Here is a 6,747-nt window from a genome sequence, read left to right as displayed (position 1 = left end):
ATGTCTGGGAGGGGAGAAATAGAAAATAACAAACATCAGCTATTAACTTAAAAGAACAGCATCTGATTGAAATCCTGCATTAGGAATAATGAAGGTTCTCATGTTTGGTGGATCTTCAGGAAGCAGGGAGGGAAGAACAGTTTTAAAACCTGGAATCTGGCCAGTTTTGATATCCCCATGTCTTGGTGCACAGATGCTTGGAGCTGGGGTTGTTGTTGAAGGTGCAAATTGTCCAGGAGATTGAAGCGCTCCTTGAAACATCCCCTTCAATGGGAAAAGAACACTTTAAGCAACATTATTTTGGGGGAAATGATGTGATTTTTCAAAGGGCTGAGTCGGTGCTAATGACTCTGGGGGCTTAAAGTGAATGTGGCCTCCTGGGAAACTTGTAATGAAAACTTTTCCCTTTCCCACGTAACCAGAGTGTGAACCAGGCTGGAAATGTCAGTTCCTCTGAGCTGAAGGAAGAAAAAGGCAATTGGGTTATTTAACTGGTTTCATCTTTTTTTTACTGGCTCAGATCTTAAACCTTTTAAGTGAAACTGGAGCAGCTTGATGGTGTTGCAGGAAACCGAAATGGAACTTGTCGAGCTGACTGGCTTAAGCATGAAATTGTGTTTCTTCAGGGTTCTAAACAAAACTTCAGACTGGTAGAAAATTCTCATATGAGTTAGCACAAAGCAAAAGCAAATTTTACCTATTTTAAGACCTGGATAAAGGATATTTTAGTTCCTCCTCAGTGTTAAAACCCACTTTCTGATAATTTGATTTCAGCAAAAGTAAATAAGAAAAGTGCTAAAATTGCAGAGGTCTGCCAAACGCAGGCTGCGTTTTCTGGGTGGTGATGTCTGTTTCAGATCAGTCCAAATTCAGCATCACTGCCTGAGAACAATGAAAATATCTTCCTCATTTTCATAATCACAGAATAGGATGGTAGGAGATGTTAAAGATCGTCCAGTTCCAGCTAACAGTCTTTTATACACCCAAAATTCAATTCACAGCCGGTCTCTGCCCAGACAAATTCTGGTTTTCCATTTCTCAGCCTGGAAGGGCTGGGCAAGGACTCGCTGCCCTTGGCAATATTCAGGGTCTCCTGTTTCACGTTGAGGAACAACCTTGGTTTTCAGTGTATTAAATGCAAAGGTTTTCCTGTAAAATTAGGCTTCTCTCCAAAGATTTAAACTTTTTTCCTTTGTACTTCTGTGTTGCCCAGTTTCCATTTTAAGGAGCACCAGGGGCAGATGATGGAGTGAATTTGGTGATTATTTCATCCTCCTGCTCAAAACAATGCCACTCCACACAGGCTGATAACAACTGAGTGACACAAAACAGGGTCACTTTGGGCTTTTGTGAACCCAAATTACCAATTTTTACCTTTCCAAGAGCAAATGAATGTGATATCTGTGCACCTGACACATTAAAATATTAAAAATTTTTTAAAAGAATATGCTGAAGTGGTATGAAAAATCTCCTTTCTAGCCCAAAGCTGTGCTCCTTTTACCTTGGAATGTTTTCAGAAGAGTTGAGTTCTGTTTGATATTTAGCCTCTGGATGAAATCTGACTGTAATGAAATCGGGAGCACAACTTCAAATGCAGTGAATCCAAGCTCTCACAAAGAGCTGCTCCTCTGCTAGAAAAGCCTCTCTCTGCCCTGACAAAGGGAAAGATGTTTGACAGTGAAAGATTTATTAATAAAATCTTTGTTCATCTTTAACGCCGCGCTCTGCCAGCACACTCCTAATTAACAAGCCACCAGTTTGGTTTTGCTGGCTCGAGCAGAAGAGAAAGGAAAAATAATTTCCTGATATTTTATGGAAGCTTAGGAGTAGTTTTAACTTTTCCTGATCTCTGTGTTTCTGGTAGGGTTTCCAGGCTGCCTCGATCTGTTTTACATTTCCTCCCTGGAGGAAGGGCAGGCACTGCCCCACTTTTCCCAGCTCAGCCACCAGAGATGGAGGCAGCACTTCCTTCCTTCCTCCTCCTCCCTGTGCCCCACATTCCCTCTGAAATCCAGCATCCCACTAACAACTCGTCCAGCTGGTCCTGCACTCAGCCTCTGTGGGTTTTATCCGAAATGCTGAGCTGAGCCACCCTGTGGAAGGGGAGCAGGAGGGAGAGGCAGAGCCCTCGCTGGGACTGGGGATTTTTAATGGAGAGAGGTGGGGAAAGAGGAAATGGGAGCAAGGCCTCTTTTCTCTGGCACCGGGAAGCTTTTTTGGTAAGGAAGGGACCTCTGGGCCTTTCAGAGTAATTTCTACTGTCCTTCCACCCATTTTCTGACCCTCCTCTGATGGGGAGTGTAAATCCCACCTCTAAACTTTGGGGTGGGAACATCCTCTTGACCTGGTTATGTTTTATCAATACAGATAAATCATTAGATTTTCTTCTTGTTCTGAAGGATGTTTCCTACAGGTCTCAACAGCACAGGTTTTACCCTCTCCAGAACAATATCTGGTTTTTTGCCTACAGTTTTCTGTGTCTTTCTTTCATATCCCTGCTGCCTTTGTCTCCTCTGACATGCTGAGAGCAGCTGCGAGGCAGAGCCAGGCTTGGATTGGTTCTGTTAACTTCAGCTTCATTCGTTCCTGATGTGCTTGCTCTTATTTTAATGACAAATATTTCATTTTGGTGAAAAAACTACCTGTATTGGTTTTTGCAGCCACTCATTTCCAGAAGCTTTCTGCACTTTTCTGTGTGAGGTGCGACTGTGCAGGAGCAGATCTGAATGAGGGGCTGCCCAGGGAGGTGGTGGGGTCCCCAATCCTGCAGGTGTCCAGGGAAGAACTGCACGTGGCACTCAGAGCTCTGGGCTGGGTTGTAGAGAATTCTATGGACAATAAATGTTCATTTATATGATGGAGGCTGAATTCTTCAAGGTGCTTTCCAAACTGAGGCTGAAGAAAGTCACAACAAGAAGGAGCTTTTGAAGGAGTAAGTCGTGAACCCAAATCCTGCAAGGAAAAGGGTTCAAAGCAGGGCTTGGACCAGGAAAGAACAAAGCTGTGGATTAGTTGTAACACAAGTAAATAGAGCTCAAAGTGACTGTGGCCAGCTTAGCTGATTACTGGAGCTCATCTAAACCTGAGAAAAAACAACAATCCCTCAGGTCTCAGACTCTGGGGCTGCTGCTTTGGAAGGCAAATCCCAGGGCTGTGGCAGAGGATTCCCAGGACTGGAGGTGCTTTGGTGCCCAAAAAACCCCAGTGATTTCCCTTTCTGGGCTGTGTCTGTCAGCAGGAGGTTGATATTTATCAAATATTGGGTTCCTCGGGAGAGCTGAGGCCTGGAAAGCTTTGAGCAGGTGGAGCAAAAGATTGGATGTCCTGGAGTAAAGGTGGGCTGGGTCAGGGAGGAGAAGGTGCCGAGTTAAACAGGAAAAGATGGCACTGCCAGTGAAAATGAGGCTTTGGGATGAAAGGAAAACAGGAGTCTTGATTTGTGTGTGTGACCATCACCGTCACAGCCCTGGATTCTGGCAAGCACCTGAATAATTCCAGTGGTTTTGTTGCACCCACGGAGCACCTGCTGACGCCGTGGCTCAGGATCAGGACACGCTGCCCTGCGGCTCTTCCCTGGCAGCTGTTCCTGCTCTTTGCTCACAGAAAATGTCAACCTTCTCCCTGTCCTGCCAGATGTGCAGTGATTCATTAAAAAAATCTGAATTATTCCTCCTTCCTGCCTGTGAAGTCATTTGTTTGCATCAACTTTAAGGCAAAAAGATGGAAAATGCTGCTTTTTATTTCTCTAAATCCACGAGGAGGCTCAAACTCTCTCAGCCCTTTGAGGAGGCTCAGACGTCCTGCACAGTTTGAAATGTTTGGAGCCAAAGTAGCATTTAAATCTTCCAGCCAATTAAGTGTAATTAGTGAATGAAAGGTAATACTTATCTTCAACAATGTGATGGGTAAATTTAAATTGGGGTTGAAATTAGAAAGTGACACCTACTATCTGTCAGTCAGTCAGGTGTTTATCTGGAGAAAGTTGGCATGAGAGAAAAAATATATTTAAAAATAAATATATATAGTCCTTGTATATGGCTGAAGAGGTTTCTGCATTTTGTAAACAGACAGTAAATACACAGCACATGAATTAATGGAAAATGAAACAGCAGATTTGCTTCCTAGAAAGTGTCTGCTTCTCTTATTGATAAAAAAATTCTATTTATTCTACTCTATTAACTACCAAAATTGAACTCTGAGGCTAATAGTAAAACAACGAATTAACAGAATAATTATTTTCTGTTCACTTATGGGCTGTTTTATCCATAATTGAATTTCTTGGCTTTGTCTGAGCCCTTCCACTACAAAATACCCTCAAAATCTCTCAGCCCTTCGGGCTCACAGGCCCATCCCAGGGTTCAAGGTTCTCCTTTAATCCTTCCATGTCCTGCCCCAGAACATTTTGCAGATTTGTTCAGAAAGACCCAAGCTTCTTTCTCTCTGTTAAAAAGTCACAGTTTTCCATGGAAATCCTTATTTTCTCCAGCATGATGCAGGGAGTGATTTGTTGATGAAATTCTTATTATTTCTAGATTATAAAATGTCATGCTTTGATATTGATTAGATCCATCCCAGTTTTGACAGAGAGACAGCACTGATACTGATTTTGTGATCAGAGCAGAAATACAAAACCTCTGGAGCATCCAGAACCTGATTAACAGGGGAGCTGCAGATCACAATTAGCACAAAAGTTGATCTGAAGATCCATGAGTTACTGAAGGTGCCTGGATGGCCTGAGATAGATCCTGGGAGCTCCCAACACCGCTTAAAAATGACATTTAACAATTCACGGGGAAATACTATGTTTGTCCATGGAGAACAATCATAATATTAATATTAATAATAAAAAATTAATTACATTTCTGGTATATTTAATTTGAAATTGCTTCAGTGTCATTTGGATTGTGCAATAATTGGCAATAGCAGGACAAACACTTGACTCTGCTCTGTTCTCTGCCACCAGAGTTCTTCTCTGCTCCTTCCAGGGAAAGAACCAAACTGTCAAAGGTACCTCTCCACAGCTGAGTGAATTTTCTAGAGATGAACATTTGTAAGCTGAAAATGTGAATGGAAGTGCAGATGTCTAAACCAACATCAGGCTTTTTCAGTGGAATACTCTGGCTGAGGGTCAGGATTTTTTGAATGAAAGATTTTAGATTGAGAGATTTCTCCCTTTTGACCTTTCCTCAGAGGAGAATCTGCTTTTGCCTTGCTCAGGGGTGAGACTTGGAATAAAGCTGATCTCCACACTCAGATAATAAAAAATCATTTTGGTAACTCCAAAGAGTCAAGGACTCTTCTAAATCCAGGACACAGCAGCCCCTCCTTGTCCCCCTGAGCCCATGAACAGTAGTTCCATGTTAATAACAAATCTGTGTTCTGCAGGAATGTTTTCCACACCAGGTATTTCAGTGTGTTACAAGTAGTTCAATGGGGTAAGAAATGGGATAATTGGGAATAAAACAGAGAAAAAGCACAGAGGAATTCAGTGCTTTTGAACCAAATACCGTGAAATTGTTAGTCCTGGGAAGGATTTTGAGAATTGCAGAGCTCGTTCCACTCCGTGCTCTGCTCTCTTTGGTCACTGCAGGAAAAAGGAATGTTCTGCTCCGTGTTGCTGATAATAATTCTGGGTTGTATGAGGGGCTTTTTCAGAAATAATAAATCTCTGACAAATGAGCTCACTGGGTTTGTCAGTTAGGCAGAAATCAGGGACATAGTGTTTCCCATCTCCCTCGTTTGTTCCCTCTGTTGAAAATAGCTCCACTGAGTTATTGAATTTGAAAACAATTTCAGCAAACTGGGGTTTCTGGATAGAAGTGACTGAAAGGCAAAGTGTGTGGGAAGCAGGCAGTTTGACGGGGTCAGACAGGGAGTGCTCTGAGTGTAAACAGGGATGGCCCAGCCTGGGGACTCCTGCCCTTGGTGCTGCTGGAGATTCCTGGTTTTTCCTCTGCTGCCCCTCCGATTCCTCTGGGAATGGTGCTGGGAGAGCCCAAACCCAGGCAGCAGCTCTGGGGCTGATGCAGGAAAGCCCCTCCTAGAGCCACATTCAGGAGTTGATGCTGGAACAAAATCTGGAAGAGTTTTGGGAGTGGCCTGGCCTCTGGGCAGCTTCAGGAGGCACAGCCATAAAGCCTTGCACAGAAAAATTAGAAAATATCTTTTCTAGAATTGAATTGTGTTTTTCTTTTATAGAGATAATTCTAATTTGAAGAGAAAAGCCTTGGTGCCATCTCTATGTTCCTCCTTTGTGTTCTGCTGAGGTGGCTGCACCTGCCTGGGCCTCACCTTTCCAAATTCCACCTCTTTTCCAAACTTCCACTGTCAAAACAATATAAGCTCTCCTGTGATAATTGGGGCTACAGCAAAATGTCAGCAATTGCTAAATTAATTCGTGAAACAGTTTTAAGGAACAAATGGATGAGAGGCAATCCCAATCTGATTATAGATATTGCAAAAGGAAGAAACCAAATTAAAGTCGTTGGATAAATTGTTCATTGGGAATCACGTTCTCAGCAGTGCAACCAGCGCCCCGGGGTTAAAGATTCTGTAAAGCCCCAAAGGCTTTACAGCAGCTTCCTTTGGTTCCTAATAAAACTTTTAAATGACTGCAGGTGCCTTGGATGCCTCCTTGGAACTATTCCAGCTCCCATTCAATGTGGCAAAGGCAGAGGAATTGAGGGTTATGGAATGGTGGAGGAGGATGACTCTGGGAATCAGACCCCTTGACTTTTCTGGCTCTTT

Source organism: Corvus brachyrhynchos, unplaced genomic scaffold (assembly GCF_000691975.1).
Source record: "Corvus brachyrhynchos isolate BGI_N302 unplaced genomic scaffold, ASM69197v1 scaffold10, whole genome shotgun sequence".
Classification (NCBI taxonomy): domain Eukaryota; kingdom Metazoa; phylum Chordata; class Aves; order Passeriformes; family Corvidae; genus Corvus; species Corvus brachyrhynchos.
This window is presented reverse-complemented; position numbering follows the sequence as displayed.